The sequence below is a fragment of the Misgurnus anguillicaudatus genome, chromosome 23, assembly GCF_027580225.2.
Source record: "Misgurnus anguillicaudatus chromosome 23, ASM2758022v2, whole genome shotgun sequence".
Classification (NCBI taxonomy): domain Eukaryota; kingdom Metazoa; phylum Chordata; class Actinopteri; order Cypriniformes; family Cobitidae; genus Misgurnus; species Misgurnus anguillicaudatus.
The window spans coordinates 9,502,056-9,520,244 of NC_073359.2; the positions used below are offsets into that span (position 1 = coordinate 9,502,056).

General features: G+C 40.7%; 1 long non-coding RNA gene across 1 annotated transcript in view; it reads left to right on the top strand.

The window, feature by feature from the left end:
* LOC141359331 (uncharacterized) overlaps nt 1–18,189 on the top strand; it is a 183,745-nt gene that overhangs the window by 76,823 nt on the left and 88,733 nt on the right. Inside the window, exon 4 of the long non-coding RNA XR_012365754.1 lies at nt 6,401–6,571. This is a non-coding gene — a long non-coding RNA (uncharacterized lncRNA). The remainder of the gene's footprint in view (nt 1–6,400; nt 6,572–18,189) is intronic.

Sequence of the window (18,189 nt, forward strand, 5' to 3'; positions counted from 1 at the left end):
GTGTGGGGCGGGTCTATCAACAGAAGGTCCAGATTCTATTGGGGTAGGGGCGTGATTGTTTAGGTGATTTCAAATATCAACATTGGCTTTCAAACATCATGGACTCCGCCTTTAATGTACTTATTTTTATTAAAAAACCTCCGACTCATTTAGACCGCACAGGTCACATTTACTGTCTAATGCTGCGTTCACACCAGCCACGGTTATTAAGTCAATGTGAAGACGCGTTGACGCGCATCTGGAGGTCTTGCGGTGCGAATGAGGTGTTTAGCGTGGCGCGGTAGACTTGATTCCGCCTCATGGTGCGGAACGCGCGAGTCGAAAAATTTGAACTTTGGCAGAAAAACGTGCCGCTTTACCCAATCAGGAGCTTGCTCTAGTAGTGACGTGATTACAGGAAGCGAGCGGAGTCGCAGAAGCCCCTCCCATGATGTGAATTTCCACGTGAATGTCTCAATGACTACAATTTCTCGGGCGGCTTTCACGCGTTAATGAAACGAGTAAACTCTAAATGTTCAAGCGGCAAACTAGACGCGATAGACGTGAATTTGACGCCTCAAACGCGGCTGGTGTGAACCCACTGTTAGGCTGCATCTCAATTTATACAACTTTGGGCAAACAGAAATTTTGTGTTGTGTTAATCGCATGTTAATAAAATTTGTGGCGTTAGAATTAATTTGTGTTAACGCGTTATTCACAGCCCTAATTATAACACATATTTTTACTTACTATAGCTTTTGTTTTCTTAAGCAATGCTGAGAAAGCGTTTTCATCTGGCATATAATAAAGCAGGTAAAAAAACATAGTAGGGACCCAGGCTGTATCTGGGCCACAATATCAGAAAAAAATTGGGGTAGGCTAACTTCTTTCTAACTTCTTCAACCACTCTGAGTGCCCAGCAATCACCCAGTATACCTTTACAACTGCATAGGAACACAATGATAATGACTCACAAGCACCATTTGCATCCCTAAAGTACTAACAATATTAACTTGTGTTAGTAAAGTGGTATTTTGTAATAAAAACATATTAATTAATATAAAATAGCACCGTTTAGTATCAAACATGTGGTTTTGCCACACATTTTCTGGCTGGTAAGATTTTACTGTATAAAAACACTGTTTAAAAATGATTCATATTTGCTCTTTAGATAACATTGCCGTAATTCGCTGTCTGGAAGGCGAGACATGACACATTGAATCTTCTCAAAGCTGTCCTTGCCTTGGGAAGGAGATATTTTTTAACCTCAGGTCTGAGTATGTATTTAGCCTGCGGCTGAACATTATTTCATACCTCATGTACATTGAAAGCTCACCTGCTTAGCCATGGGCTCAAACATAAAATAGTACAAGTGCTGAACTTACCTAGCTTGTGTTGTTTTTCTTTCGATGTATTAATTATGCTTACGTTTAAAGTCAAAAGGAAATTTCAGTTTGAGTTCAGGGTGCAGAAGGAGAGTATGCGTAATAAACTGAAATGTTTTTGTACTTTTGAGATGTTTAACTGTAAAGGCAGTACTAAAGATTATAACGGTCAGATTAGTAAGGATCAGAAAAAGGTAAAAACTGGCTGCCTTTTATGTGTATCACAGTTGTAATGTGTTACAAATGTAGCATCCTTCTGATTAAAATGTTAATTGTTGCATACAATGAATGTTATTTATAATGTTATAATGGTAACATTAATTGTTTTGTTGGTAACACACTTTTAAATCCTGCTACTCCATTCTAAACAATTTACTGAAGTGCTGCGAGTTTATTATGTTAGTTTTTGTAGCCCACATTATTTTAATGTCTTCTTTACTGGCAAAGTAAATGACAAAAAAATAAGACATTTTCTGTGGATGTTTCACTCGCAGTGAAAACCAAAAATGAAAGTATCACATCAAAAAAATTAACAGAACAAGACTGCATTGTACGATAATAGGATGGACTGATTAAATCTGCCCTGCTCGTGGCAAGTCAATGCTTTAATGAAATGTAAAAATTGATTTCAGCTGGCTAGACAGTTTTTAAGTATGGACACTGGGAATTATTTTGATGGCGGAAAAAAATAGTTTTAATGCCGAAACTGTGCCAGAAGTTGAAAGGTTTACTTATTAAAATAATTTATGTCATAATCACAATATGCTAATACCCAATGAATTTATTCATGTTATTGTAAAATAAATAATTTGTTAGGATATAAACTGTTTTATAAAAATAAAGATACACTCACTTAAAGGATTATTAGGAACACCATACTAATACTGTGTTTGACCTCCTTTCACCTTCAGAACTGCCTTAATTCTGTGTGGCATTGATTCAACAAGGTGCTGAAAGCATTCTTTTGAAATGTTGGCCTATATGGATAGCATCTTGCAGTTAATGGAGATTTGTGGGATGCACATTCCGGGCACGAAGCTCCCATTCCACCACATCCCAAAGATGCTCTATTGGGTTGAGATCTGGTGACTGTGGGGGCCATTTTAGTACAGTGAACTCATTGTCATGTTAAGTGCTTTAAGTGGCCCAAAAGAAGTGCCGGTACTCTATTTTTCTTTTTTTTTTGCTGACTGGACTTTTATATTGAAGGGGTTTTATATTCAGCAGTCAACAGACGAGCTTGTAAAAAATCAATAAATCCTTATATAAGTTTGTGGATTTGCTTGAGCTAAAAATAGCTATTGAACATACATAAAATGTGCAAAAGGTAGATATATAAGTAAAATTTTCAGCATGGTCAAATGCTAAAACTAGTTGTTCAGATAGAAAGAGCTTAAAAACAAAAACTTTAAAATGACACCAAGACCATGTCTATGGGTTCAAGAATAACAAAATACTGGCAATTTAAAACTAGAAAGTCATCACTTTATTTTTTCCCATTGTTTTCCATTTTGCGGGTGGTAAAACTACTGTGCGCTTCGTTCAAATTCATTGACATTTCGTTGGGCAGTGTCCCAAACCAAAAAGGGCACCAAGGGGGGTGGTACTATTAGTTATATTACTAGCATCAACTTAGAAAAGTGATTATAATGGAAAATATAATAAGAATTAAAGTGTGACAAAAAATATTCAATATGATTTACCTGCTGGCTTGATGGATCTTTGAATCCATGTTTGCAATGTTGAACTGCCTTTAGAAGCAGCCTCCCTTTCCGTTCTCTGTCTTTATTTTGTGAAGGCATTTGTGTTTTTTGTATTTTTGCCTACAAAGTGTGCCAACAACAGCAAATTTAGTGTTTATATTAACTTAGATCTGATCGGGAACATTAAATCCATTAGACAAGCGATAATAGTAAGAATGTGGATATTTTGTTGTTGTTTGCTTGCTAAGTTGTTAGCACTTTTACATTTTACAAATACATAAACAAACTTCCAAATGAGTAATTCTGCGGTTTAACAGCTGATATAATGTAATAAATCTACCTGTTAATGCAACGAACTTCTTCAGAAACTGTCGTCCAGGCAGAGAGTGCACACAGAGATGCTGCGGAGCGGGCGGGAAAACACGAAGTGGATTAGCGGAATCAGTGGATCTTTAGCGGTCTTTAGGATCTTTTTATAGATCACAACCTTTGCGTGCGAAATTACGGAGGATAAAATACGGGAGATTTAAGGGAAAATACTAATACAGGAGGACGGCGGGAAAGGGTAAAATACGGGACTTTCCCGGCCAAAACGGGATACTTGACGGGTATGAGTCACACCTCTCCACAACACGTTGAGGCTGACTGACAGCAAAGGCGACGCATGCGCTTTTAACTTGTAAACTCAAGGGTGTATGGGTAATGTAGTCTCTGCTCTCGGTGGGACGAATTAGGAAGTGTACATTGTGAAGAGCGCCCTGAAAAGCGGCAGCGCAGCCAAAGGATTAATACCTCTGATTTAAACAGAAATGAGCGTTCCGGTACGCTAAAAGCACGTTCTGGGCTCAGGGAGAGGTGGGCTCAAGAGCTATTTTTAGAAGTGGCGGTACTGAGTGCCGGCGCGTTCCGGCCCACTTAAAGCACTGGTCATGTTCAAGAAACCAATTTGAAATGATTCGAGCTTTGTGACATGGTAGGGTTCGACATTAAGGCTTGTCCAGGATTTTTTGTAGGACAAGTGTAAGAGAAAATTAGTTGTCCGACTGGACAAGTTAAATGTGCCGTTAACGCGCAGTGCAAACAACGAGCGGAATATTGAACAGAGAGCGCAGCGCGCCAACACACAAACACACACGTTTACACCTGTAATTGTTACTAAACAAGCTGCGCGCGCATGAAACCTGATCGCTGAACATGAAGTCGCTGGAAGTAAACAAAAGAAGGATAATACCATGGACAGACGGCTGTGCGCTGTAATTATGTCTCCGTGGTTGTTATACATAGTTTGTATACAGCACTCTAGACAAACTGTTCATTTTCAGAATGAATCGCGGATGCGGCTTGAAAACAACGCTTTAATGCATTTCAAACGGCGAAGACAAAAAATTTCCGAGGCTCCGCCCGCACCTCCTCGCAACTCCAGGTATGTCCGCGATTTGTCATTGTGCTAATATTGCTAATAGAAACGGTCAACAAACACTTCCTCATCCGATAATGCACTGCGCAGTTGACTACGGCAGCTGGTTTAGTCCAAAATGCGCAGTACTTTTGCAGTTAGGTCGGTTCGATCTCGGATCGTGTTCTCACCACAAACGAACCGCTCTAGAGTTCGTTTGAAAGCGAACCGAGACCACCTCTGCAAGCTGGTCTCGGTCCGCTTGTTTGGTCCGCTTCTGGTGCGCACCAGAGTTCGATTGCTGCATTCTCACCTGCCCAAACGAACTGCACCAACTGAGCAATCAAACTCTGGTACGATTCAATCGAACTAAACAAGGCAGGTGTGAAAACCCCCTTATTTGATTAAATAGTTTTTAAAAAAAAACATGAGGTTGAATTATGACTATAAAATGTATGTTAATCTCAATTCATTTTAATTAAAATTGAAGTATTGTAGCAATTGTATGTTAAACATCATTGTGATTAACGCACCTATAATAATTAGAAGTATTTTAAGGTTGGATGATAGAGATTTTATGTGCCCCTGCCTGGCCACCCCTATGAAAAATCCCTTGCTCCGCCACTGATTAGCAAAACACAAAAAATAAATTACATTATAAATCTTTACCCGGACAAGTGAATTTTGTGCATGGACAAGTGAAACATTAATTTACTTGTCCCAAGGACAAGTTCCTCAAAAAGTTAATGTCAAGCCCTGGGGTACATGGTGGTCATAAAGGGATGGACGTGGTTAGAAACAATGCTCAGGTAGGCCGTGGCATTTAAACGATGCCCAATTGGCACTAAAGGGCCTAAAGTGTGCCAAGAAAACATCCCCCACACCATTACACCATTGCATTAATGAGAAATTGAACAGGTGTTCCTAATAATCCTTTAGGTGAGTGTATTTTTTTATTAAGAAGGCAGCAAGATCTGAAATATCACAAATGTGCATATCAAAATACACTTTGCAATAACTGATACTGAAGTTATTCATAGTCAGAGTTTTAGGTTGATGCAGATAGCAGAGAGACTAGTTAGACAAAGAGAGTGATGGTTTCTTTTCACAGTAAGAATGTAAAGCATGCGTGCTATAATATAATTTTCAGTTTTTAAATTTTTTTAGTAAGTGATTTTACAAATTAATAATTAAAGTATTATTGTATTGCATATCGCATTATTTAGTTTTTCGCATATTGCATGTTCTTCAATATTGTGCAGCCCTATTAAGATATAAACAAAATTTTCTAAGAGATTTTTACTTTATTTATTAATAACATAAATAATCCTCTTGGTAATGCGGACCATGGCAACTTTATGCATTCTGCATTCTCAGTGCAAAAAAGTGAGTCCAGCGGGCAGAGGAGGATATATCTGTGCCATCTCCAACTTTACATGAACAATTCTAGGCAGTGTTAAAAAGACAGTCAATAGCAGACGTATAATCGGGGCGATGGGATAGAGAACAGAATTCCCTCTGTGCTACAGCTCCATATTTTGGCTCGACCAACGAAGAACATTGTTGTCCTTACACAGTGCTAAGCCAGTGCCATTATACATTGCCTATTTTATAATATAAGGGTTACACTTGTATCATTGGTTGGTTTTCCAGTGCACGGAAGAATGAAATATCAACCAACTTGGTTGATGAATGTTCAACCTCAATGTGAATACATACATAGGAATTCATACAGAATCATTTTTGAATCACCATTTCCTCATGGTGTGTAGCATGCTTCAGTAACTTTTTCGGAAAAAAAAAAGTTTTCCCCATGCTACCATTTAATGATAACTCCGTTTATAAAACCTGTTTAAATTTTAAATAGAGCCTGTCTGCATCATGAGAGCTGCCATGTTGAGCATCCTGAATCTTCTGAACCTCTTTTTCTCTTCCAGCACCCCTCAGATGTTCTGCACAGATCTCGCCCCGGGTCATCGCCTCTCACTGCTGCCTGCTTTCATGTGTTCACTCCGGGGCTCCAGGGCCGACAGACCCACTCGTCCTGAAACTCTCTTCCTGTTTTGTGGCCCCTGGGCACTGGTTTCATACCACCCATTATGGCAAAAGTAAGTCAAGTGGAGATATGGGGTTTGTTTGGTTTATGACGAACAGTTTAGGCAAGCAGATTGTAAAGGTGTATGATTTACCAATGGTTTTACTTTTAAGTGGTCTCAGATTTTTGTTTTTTAGACAAATTCATGATGACCAGTGAATTCCCAACATGTATATCTATTCATAAATGTACACTTTTGGGTTTGGCGTGTGATACACAAAGACCTCACATATAAGGTTCCTCACATGGTGGTCTGTCCTAGCTCATGTTCTGTATGATTCTCTATATATACCCAGTCAAATTATACATCTGCATCTTTACATGTTTACCACAGAAAATGTATGGAATGTATTTTATAACCTTTATGGAAAAACTTTTGGATTCGAGCCCAGTACACCACATGCTTGTAATTTCTTTAATGTGAGAATAAAGCTGTTTCACACAGCAGGACTTTTAAAAATGCTTGCTCGAAAGATCCTTTCAAACACTTTAAAGGTCTTCGAATGGACATTTGCAGGAACGGCTCTTTAAGAAAGATCTTTATTTCTTATACTTACTGTAGAAACGTAAGTGCTGTTGTCTGTTTTGTTTGGTATACAGTAGTTTTGCTTTTAAGGGTAAGGGACACTTGCTTTAATTTTTGTGTGGTTTGAGGAGAGACATTGTTGAGTCACAGACAGTCATAATTATGGATGTCCTTTGTGACAGAGAAGCCGAAGAATCTGATGGGCTGTGATTAAAACCATAATCAGGTTATTACCAGAAACAGTCCTGCTTTATAGCCATAACTAGATGTTTGCCCAAGTTGAAGACATCAACATGATGCAAGGGGGGCTGTATTTGGTTGCCAAGACGTTGCTAGGATGTCAATATCACAAGTTACATGTCTGAGTTGTTAGGGTGTTATGGATGGTTGTTAGGGTGTTGTTTGTGTGTTCTTGGTTGTTGTTGAGTAACAACTGGGTCAATGCGCAATGTTTTCATTTATGTAAATGTAACATGCAATGCGTCCGGGGTTGTTAGTGTGTACTGGGTGTTTGTTAGGGTGTTGTTAGTGTGTATAAGGTGCTTGTCAGGGTGTTGTTAGTGTGTTTTGGATGGGTGTTGATAGTGTGTTCTGGGTGTTTGTTAGAGTGTTGTTTGTGTGTTAAGGGTGTTGTTAGTTTATTCTGGGTGGTTACTATGGTGTTAGTGTGTTCTGGGACATTGTTAAGGTGTTACTGGTGTGTTCTGGTTGGTTGCTAAGTTGTTTTTAGTGTCTTTTGGTCACTACGGCGTTGTTGTGTTCCGAGAGGTTGTTAAGGTGTGATTTGTGTGTACTTGGTGGTAACTAGAGTGTTGTTAGTGTCTTCTGGGGGTACCTAGGGGGGTTAGTGTGTTCTAAGAGGTTGTTCAGGTGTTGTTGGTGTGTTTTTGGTGGTAGTTAGGCTGTTAGTGTGTTCTGGGTGGTTGCTAGGGTATTGTGTGTTTTAGGTGCTTCTTAGGGTGTTGTTAGTGTGTTATGGGTGGTTTTTACGGTGTTGTTTGTGTGTTCTGGTGATTGCTACAAAAGGGTGATGTTAGTTAGAAGGAAGGTGTTGTTAGTGTCTTCTGAGTGGTCAATAGGGGGTTAGTGTGTTCTGAGAGGTTGTTCAGGTGTTGTTGGTGTGTTCTGTGTGGGAGTTAGGGTGTTGATAGTGTTTTTTGGGTGTTTGTTAGAGTGTTGTGTGTTAAGGGTGATTATAAGGGTGTTGTTAGTTTCTTCTGGGTGGTTACTATGGTGTTAGTGTGTTCTGGGACATTGTTAGGGTGTTCCTGGTGTGTTCTGGTTGGTTGCTAAGTTGTTTTTAGTGTCTTTTGGTCACTACAGCGTTGTTGTGTTCCGAGAGGTTGTTAAGGTGTGATTTGTGTGTACTGGTGGTAACTAGGGTATTGTTAGTGTCTTCTGGGGGTCACTAGGGGGCTTAGTGTGTTCTGAGAGGTTGTTCAGGTGTTGTTGGTGTGTTGTGGGTAGTATTTAGACTGTTAGTGTGTTCTGGGTGGTTGGTAGGGTGTTGTAAGTGTGTTGTAGGTGACTATTAGGGTGTTGTTAGTGTGTTATAGGTGTTTTTTACGGTGTTGTTTGTGTGTTCTGGTGATTGCTACAAAAGGGTGATGCTAGTTAGAATGAAGGTGTTGTTAGTGTCTTTTGAGTGGTCAATAGGGGGTTAGTGTGTTCTGAGAGGTTGTTCAGGTGTTGTTGATGTGTTCTGGGTGGGAGTTAGGGTGTTGATAGTGTGTTCTGGGTGTTTGTTAGAGTGTTGTTTGTGTGTTAAGGGTGGTTGTAAGGGTGTTGTTAGTTTCTTCTGGGTGGTTACTATGGTGTTAGTGTGTTCTGGGACATTGTTAGGGTGTTGCTGGTGTGTTCTGGTTGGTTCCTAAGTTGTTTTTAGTGTCTTTTGGTCACTACGGCGTTGTTGTGTTCCGAGAGGTTGTTAAGGTGTGATTTGTGTGTACTGGGTGTTAACTAGGGTATTGTTAGTGTCTTCTGGGGGTCACTAGGGGGCTTAGTGTGTTCTGAGAAGTTGTTCAGGTGTTGTTGGTGTTTTTTGGGTGGTAGTTAGGCTGTTAGTGTGTTCTGGTTGGTTGCTAGGGTGTTGTGTGTTTTAGGTGCTTCTAAGGGTGTTGTTAGTGTGTTATAGGTGTTTTTTACGGTGTTGTTTGTGTGTTCTGGTGATTTCTACAAAAGGGTGATGCTAGTTAGAATGAAGGTGTTGTTAGTGTCTTCTGAGTGGTCAATAGGGGGTTAGTGTGTTCTGAGAGGTTGTTCAGGTGTTGTTGGTGCGTTCTGGGTGGGAGTTAGGGTGTTGATAGTGTTTTCTGGGTGTTTGTTAGAGTGTTGTTTGTGTGTTAAGGGTGGTTGTAAGGGTGTTGTTAGTTTCTTCTGGGTGGTTACTATGGTGTAAGTGTGTTCTGGGACATTGTTAGGGTGTTGCTGGTGTGTTCTGGTTGGTTCCTAAGTTGTTTTTAGTGTCTTTTGGTCACTACGGCGTTGTTGTGTTCCGAGAGGTTGTTAAGGTGTGATTTGTGTGTACTGGGTGGTAACTAGGGTGTTGTTAGTGTCTTCTGAGGGTACCTAGGGGGGTAGTGTGTTCTAAGAGGTTGTTCAGGTGTTGTTGGTGTGTTTTGGGTGGTAGTTGGGCTGTTAGTGTGTTGTGGTTGGTTGCTAGGGTGTTGTAAGTGTGTTTTAGGTGCTTCTAAGGGTGTTGTTAGTGTGTTATGGGTGGTTTTTACGGTGTTGTATGTGTGTTCTGGTTGGTTGCTAAGTTGTTTTTAGTGTCTTTTGGTCACTACGGCGTTGTTGTGTTCCGAGAGGTTGTTAAGGTATGATTTGTGTGTACTGGGTGGTAACTAGGGTGTTGTTAGTGTCTTCTGGGGGTACCTAGGGGGGTTAGTGTGTTCTAAGAGGTTGTTCAGGTGTTGTTGGTGTGTTTTGGGTGGTAGTTAGGCTGTTAGTGTGTTCTGGTTGGTTGCTAGGGTGTTGTAAGTGTGTTTTAGGTGCTTCTAAGGGTGTTGTTAGTGTGTTATGGGTGGTTTTTACGGTCTTGTTTGTGTGTTCTGGTGATTGCTACAAAAGGGTGATGTTAGTTAGAAGGAAGGTGTTGTTAGTGTCTTCTGAGTAGGGATGTAACGATATTGACGATATCGCGCTACCGCGGTTGTAAACGTGTCTCGGTATCGTCGTGGTTGGGTTACAATATTAAAATGACATGTGTCCGTCAAAAGCAAGATGAATAAACACAGTCCCGCGGAACAAATCATTGTTAACTACATAGACCATGATCCTTTGCGCTGCGTCGTCACAACAACCGTTGTTAAGCCAATAGGATTGCACGCTGCACGCTATAGTACCCAAACAAGCTCACAAGCCAGCATGGCCGACAGCGATACTCGTAAGGATGAAAACAATAACCCAGAATTTGAGAATGAGATTGCGCCAGCCCCTGCAGCTTTTAAATCAGATGTCTGGAAACATTTTGGTTTCGCCGTGTCAAAAAACGCAAAAGGAGAGAAGGTGGTGGACAGACAATGGACTATGTGCAAGCACTGCCACATTAAAGTGCGATACAACATGGGAAACACAAGCAACATGCGAAGTCATCTGACGACCCATCATCCCGAAAAGTTTGCAGATTCTCTCACAAAGAAAGTCGTGTCCGGTCAAAAATCCCTGAAGGAGGCATTTTCAACAACTATGCCACACAGCAGCGCCAGGGCTCAAGAAATCACGAGGTACATCGCGGAATACATAGCGTGTGATTTACGTCCCTTTTCTGCAGTAGATGGCAAAGGATTTAAAAGGTTAGTTGCCAAGCTTGAGCCGAAGTATCAAATGCCGTCGCGGGCTCATTTTAGTCTAACTGTGTTCCCTGCTCTTTACCGTGAGACAAAAGAACGTGTCATGTTGAACCTTAAACAGTCTGAGTGCATTGCTATTACCACTGATGGGTGGACTTCCAGAGCGACTCACAGTTACATTACTATTACGGCACATGGTTTGACGAGTGAATGGGAAATGCAGAGTTACGTTTTACAAACTAGACAGCTTAGCGAATCACACACTGGCGTAAACATAGCCGAATTCCTTAAATCTGCAGTCAAAGAGTGGGGGCTGGACAAGATTGGAACAAGGATCGCTGTTGTTACTGACAACGTGAGCAACATGCGCGTTGCAGTTAAGGAAGCCGAACTGTCCCCTCACATACGGTGCTTTGCGCACACACTAAACCTGGCCTCCCAAGCAGGTTTAAAAGTCAACGCAGTGAGCCGGCTACTCGGCAGAGTCAGACGTGTAGCAAGTTTTTTTCACCGCAGTTCTACAGCCACAGCCGTGCTGACCACCAAACAAAAACTACTCAATCTCCCTGTACCTAAACTCATTATTGATGTAGTGACAAGATGGAATAGCTCTCTGGACATGGTGGAGCGCTACCTTGAACAACAACAAGCTGGTGCTGCAGCTCTACTGAGTGATGAACTGAGACACAAGTCGCGTGAAATTGACACTTTGGACACATCTGACATTGCAAATGCAGAGGATCTTGTGAAGATTCTTTTACCAATAAAAAAGGCCACAACTGTTCTCTGTGATGAGTCGCAACCAACAATATCTCTCATTTCACCACTAAAACAAATGATTCAAGACAGCATGGCCACAGATAATCACGACTCAAATGCCATTGCTCAGATGAAGGCAGCCATTTTGTAGGATCTTACTGACAGATACCAAGGAGAGGATGAAAAGTTCATGCAGGAGAGCAGTGCTTTGGATCCACGCTTTCGGACCTTGCAACATCTAGGCAGTGGAGAGAGAGAGGACGTCTTTGAACGAATAAAGTTCAAAGCATCACAGATGCAACAACAGGTAAAAAATGTTAACGCTGTGCCATAGAGAAAATTGAGAGAAATACAATAAAATGTAACAAAATGCTAATATAATGTCTTATCATTTATGAACCAGGACCAAGATGTGCTGCCCAGGAGCCCACATGCAGCAGATGTGGACGACAGCAGCGCAAGCTTTGTGCCTCCTCTTAAGAAGCATGCCCTTGAGGACCTCCTTGGCTCTTCTTTTAGCAGTAATCAAGTCACAGGTGGAATTCAGGCAGAAATTGACTCTTACTGCAAAGAAGCATTAGTTTCTCTGTCTGCTTGCCCTCTTAAATGGTGGAGAGAAAATGCAGGGCGGTATCCTATTCTGTCTTCATTAGCAAAGACCTACCTGTGTATACCCGCTACCTCTGTGCCCAGTGAAAGGGTATTTTCAACAGCTGGGGATATTGTAAATGCCCAAAGGTCTCTTCTTCTCCCTTGCAATGTTGATCTTTTGATCTTTCTAAAGAAAAATTTGAACATTAGCTAAGGGATAGTTCAGTGTTTTTCAGAAGGCTTTTTGCCAGACTGTTTAAGGATGTTTTTACTGTTTTTTGTTTCTTCTCCCTTGCAATGTAGATATTTTGATCTTTCTGATGAAAAACGTGAACATAAGCTAAATTATGTTATTTTAGTGTTTTTTTTTTAAAGGCTTTTTGACTGACTATTTTATTTAAGTTTTAAGTTATGTTCCTAAATACCAGTTTTAAAAGGCTGCTTTTATTTGCCTTGCACATTTAAACCTGACTTAACTTGATCTTTGTTTGCACTTAAAGGGAATTCCCTATTGTTTACAATTGTTCTAGGTGCTTCTTAACTTGAACATTGCACAGAAGAAACAGTTATGCAACCAAATATTACTATACAGACTATTGATGTTCCTGACTACAACTTTTACTTCAAAAGCACTATGTGATCAGGGTTTTATGTTTTCATGATCCATAAATACAACAATAAATTGCCTGTTGACTGGCAAAAGTACAATAAATGTCAGTATTTTTTCGCTATTATCATCACATACACTACCGTGAGCCATGTAACAACACCGCGAGCGATTCCACAATACCGCAACAACAACCGTACCGCGAAGCCAATACCGAAACGGCGCCGTACCGTGAGATGTTGATACCGTTACATCCCTACTTCTGAGTGGTCACTAGGGGGTTAGTGTGTTCTGAGAGGTTGTTCAGGTGTTGTTGGTGTGTTCTGGGTGGGAGTTAGGGTGTTGATTGTGTTTTCTGGGTGTTTGTTAGAGTGTTGTTTGTGTGTTAAGGGTGGTTGTAAGGGTGTTGTTAGTTTCTTCTGGATGGTTACTATGGTGTTAGTGTGTTCTGGGACATTGTTAGGGTGTTGCTGGTGTGTTCTGGTTGGTTCCTAAGTTGTTTTTAGTGTATTTTGGTCACTACGGCGTTGTTGTGTTCCGAGAGGTTGTTAAGGTGTGATTTGTGTGTACTGGGTGGTAACTAGGGTGTTGTTAGTGTCTTCTGAGGGTACCTAGGGGGGTAGTGTGTTCTAAGAGGTTGTTCAGGTGTTGTTGGTGTGTTTTGGGTGGTAGTTGGGCTGTTAGTGTGTTGTGGTTGGTTGCTAGGGTGTTGTAAGTGTGTTTTAGGTGCTTCTAAGGGTGTTGTTAGTGTGTTATGGGTGGTTTTTACGGTGTTGTATGTGTGTTCTGGTTGGTTGCTAAGTTGTTTTTAGTGTCTTTTGGTCACTACGGCGTTGTTGTGTTCCGAGAGGTTGTTAAGGTGTGATTTGTGTGTACTGGGTGGTAACTAGGGTGTTGTTAGTGTCTTCTGGGGGTACCTAGGGGGGTTAGTGTGTTCTAAGAGGTTGTTCAGGTGTTGTTGGTGTGTTTTGGGTGGTAGTTAGGCTGTTGATTGTGTTTTCTGGGTGTTTGTTAGAGTGTTGTTTGTGTGTTAAGGGTGGTTGTAAGGGTGTTGTTAGTTTCTTCTGGATGGTTACTATGGTGTTAGTGTGTTCTGGGACATTGTTAGGGTGTTGCTGGTGTGTTCTGGTTGGTTCCTAAGTTGTTTTTAGTGTCTTTTGGTCACTACGGCGTTGTTGTGTTCCGAGAGGTTGTTAAGGTGTGATTTGTGTGTACTGGGTGGTAACTAGGGTGTTGTTAGTGTCTTCTGAGGGTACCTAGGGGGGTAGTGTGTTCTAAGAGGTTGTTCAGGTGTTGTTGGTGTGTTTTGGGTGGTAGTTAGGCTGTTGATTGTGTTTTCTGGGTGTTTGTTAGAGTGTTGTTTGTGTGTTAAGGGTGGTTGTAAGGGTGTTGTTAGTTTCTTCTGGATGGTTACTATGGTGTTAGTGTGTTCTGGGACATTGTTAGGGTGTTGCTGGTGTGTTCTGGTTGGTTCCTAAGTTGTTTTTAGTGTCTTTTGGTCACTACGGCGTTGTTGTGTTCCGAGAGGTTGTTAAGGTGTGATTTGTGTGTACTGGGTGGTAACTAGGGTGTTGTTAGTGTCTTCTGAGGGTACCTAGGGGGGTAGTGTGTTCTAAGAGGTTGTTCAGGTGTTGTTGGTGTGTTTTGGGTGGTAGTTGGGCTGTTAGTGTGTTGTGGTTGGTTGCTAGGGTGTTGTAAGTGTGTTTTAGGTGCTTCTAAGGGTATTGTTAGTGTGTTATGGGTGGTTTTTACGGTGTTGTATGTGTGTTCTGGTTGGTTGCTAAGTTGTTTTTAGTGTCTTTTGGTCACTACGGCGTTGTTGTGTTCCGAGAGGTTGTTAAGGTGTGATTTGTGTGTTTTGGGTGGTAACTAGGGTGTTGTTAGTGTCTTCTGGGGGTCACTAGGGGGCTTAGTGTGTTCTGAGAGGTTGTTCAGGTGTTGTTGGTGTGTTTTGGGTAGTAGTTAGACTGTAAGTGTGTTCTGGGTGGTTGGTAGGGTGTTGTTAGTGTGTTGTAGTTGTTTCTAAGGGTGTTGTTAGTGTGTTATGGGTGGTTTTTGCGGTGTTGTTTGTGTGTTCTGGTGATTGCTACAAAAGGGTGATGTTAGTTAGAAGGAAGGTGTTGTTAGTGTCTTCTGAGTGGTCACTAGGGGGTTAGTGTGTTCTGAGAGGTTGTTCAGGTGTTGTTGGTGTGTTCTGGGTGGGAGTTAGGGTGTTGATTGTGTTTTCTGGGTGTTTGTTAGAGTGTTGTTTGTGTGTTAAGGGTGGTTGTAAGGGTGTTGTTGGTTTCTTCTGGGTGGTGGTTACTATGGTGTTAGTGTGTTCTGGGACATTGTTAGGGTATTGCTGGTGTGTTCTGGTTGGTTGCTAAGTTGTTTTTAGTGTCTTTTGATCACTACGGCATTGTTGTGTTCCGAGAGGTTGTTAAGGTGTGATTTGTGTGTACTGGGTGGTAACTAGGGTATTGTTAGTGTCTTCTGGGGGTCACTAGGGGGCTTAGTGTGTTTTGAGAAGTTGTTCAGGTGTTGTTGGTGTGTTTTGGGTGGTAGTTAGGCTGTTAGTGTGTTCTGGTTGGTTGCTAGGGTGTTGTAAGTGGGTTTTAGATGCTTCTAAGGGTATTGTTAGTGTGTTATGGGTGGTTTTTACGGTGTTGTTTGTGTGTTCTGGTGATTGCTACAAAAGGGTGATGTTAGTTAAAAGTAGGGTGGTGTTAGTGTGTACTGGGTGGTGACTAGGGGGTTAATGTGTTCTGAGAGGCTGTTCAGGTGTTGTTTGTGTGTTCTGGGTGGAAGTTAGGGTGTTGTTAGTGTGTTCTGGATGGTTGTAAGAGTGTTGATAATGTTTTCTGAGTGTTTGTTAGGGTGTTGTTTGTTTGTTTTTGGTTGTTGTTAAATAACGACTGGGTTGTTGCTCAATGTTTTTTATGTTAATGTCATGTGCAATGTCTCCAGAGTTGTTTGTGTGTAGTGGGTGCTTCTTAGGATGTTGTTAGTGTGTTTTAGGTGCTTGTCAGGGTGTTGTTTGTGTGTTACCGGTGGTTGTTAGTTTTTTTTTCTTCTGGGTGGTTACTATGGTGTTAGTGTGTTCTGGGACTTTGTTAGGGTGTTGCTGATGTGTTCTGGTTGGTTGCTAAGTTGTTGTTAGTGTCTTTTGGGTGGTCACTAGGGTGTTGGTGTGTTCTGGGTGGTTGTCAGGGTGTAAGTGTGTTCTGGGTGGTTGCTTGGGTGTTGTTTGTGTGTTTTAGGTGCTTCTTAGGGTGTTGTTTGTGTGTTCTGGGTGAATGCTACAATAGGGTGATGTTAGTTAGAAGTAGGGTGTTTGTAGTGTCTCCTGGGTGGTCACTAGGGGGTTAGTGTGTTATGAGAGGTTGTTCAGGTGTTGTTGGTGTGTTCTGGGTGGTAGTTAGGGTGTTGTTAGTGTGTTATAGGAGCTTCATAAGGTATTGTTAGTGTGTTCTGGGTTATTGCTACAATAAGGTGTTGTTAGTGTGTTCTGGGTGGTTGCTAGGGTGTTGTTTGTGTGTTTTTACATGATAGCTACAATAGGGTGTTTTTAGTTAGAAGTAGGGTGTTTGTAGTGTCTCCTGGGTGGTCACTAGGGGGTTAGTGTGTTATGAGAGGTTGTTCAGGTGTTGTTGGTGTGTTCTGGGTGGTAGTTAGGGTGTTGTTAGTGTGTTCTGGGTGATTGCTACAATAGGGTGTTGTTAGAGTGTTCTGGGTGATTGCTAGAGTATTAGTGTGTTTTGGGGTGTTGTTAGTTAGGGTTAGGCTAAACGTTTTAGAATCATCCATCTCTAACACAAATGGTTAATGATGAGTGTCTAATATTTACTTTAATAGTTAATTTAATAAAATTAAATTCCCATATAATATATTTAACCGTATAAGAACCCACTTTAGGATTAATCTTTGCTACATATGACCAAGTCATCCATCCAAACCGAAGGTTTTCCTTTGCGGAAATGCACTTGCCGCACCACACCAATACTTCATCTTAAACCAATACAGAACATTACAAATGGATGTTCAGTTTTTTTTCTCCTTTCATGAGTAACCAAGCACTACGCCAACTTCCCGTCCCAACCATCGGCACCAGACTGGGCTCATCCCAGCATTGATTAAAGGTTTGCACTTCTGCCCGAGGGGCTCTTTCAATAGACAACTTCCTGTAGTTTAAGACTAGTGATTAACCAGCCAACCCCCTCATTCCCACAAGGACTTGTGCCTTTGAGAGCCGTACGTCTCGCCTCCCATTACTTACAGTGTGGGGGGGGCTGGTTTGAGGGGCTAACTCAAATATACAAGTGCAATAATGGACCTTCCATTGTTATCTACTTCATTGTTACATATAAAGGGTAATAGTGGTATGACCCGGTTGTTATAAATCTCCACGCATGCTTCACATCAACAAGCTCTTTGCTACAGGGAGTTGTTCTCACATTTGATGCGTCGAGACCCTTCACCCATAATTGGATGCTGTTTTCATATATAGGACCTCTTTAGCATGACAATTGTTCACTGATTTAGCCATTGTCAACATGTGCAGAGCCAGAGAGATGAATTGCGAACAGATTGATGGTTAATTTTCCATCTTTTTGTCATCTGTTTAACGTAACATTAATGTATGTGAGAACATTATATATATAATAAGTGTCAGTATTAGTTTAGCTTTTATAAATATAGCATGCATATATTGTTTGTGCAAAAATGTCGCATTTAGTTTTAATCATGCCAAAACTGAATATATTATATTAAAAAATTTCTTCTTAAATTGTAAAATTTTACTGAGATGTAGTTTTTATTTTGTTGTTGCAACATTATTTAAAATGATGTAAAACACAACATTAAAAATGAAAAATTCCCAAATTTTTGATAATTGTTTTTTTTTTTAATGGACAGCTTAAATATTTTTGATCAACTTTAATTCTTGATCGACTGTTCCCATTTTTTTCTTACCCCTCATGAGTTTGTTTTCTTGTTTGTGTACTGTATGTGTGTAGGCTGTGAATAGATGTTCACTTAGAAACAGGTGTTTCAAAACATCTTGTTCCACTGCTCAGTTTTCTTTTATCTCAACCGCCAAAAATAAACATGACGTAAATGTAAATTTTTCCCCCTGTCTACCGGAAACGGTAAAAGTTTCATAAATGTTGTTCAATGTAAAATAACAGATTACATATAATCAATATATTAGATACATACAGTACAGTATATAACCCTGCCTGTGAACAGCCAGCAAAAATATTTTTTATGATTATGTATGATTCTTCATAAAATCATCCTTTTCACATTCAGTGAAAAATAACTTTGAAATCTTTAATATTGACGAATAAGATCATATCAAAGATTGAAAACCATGA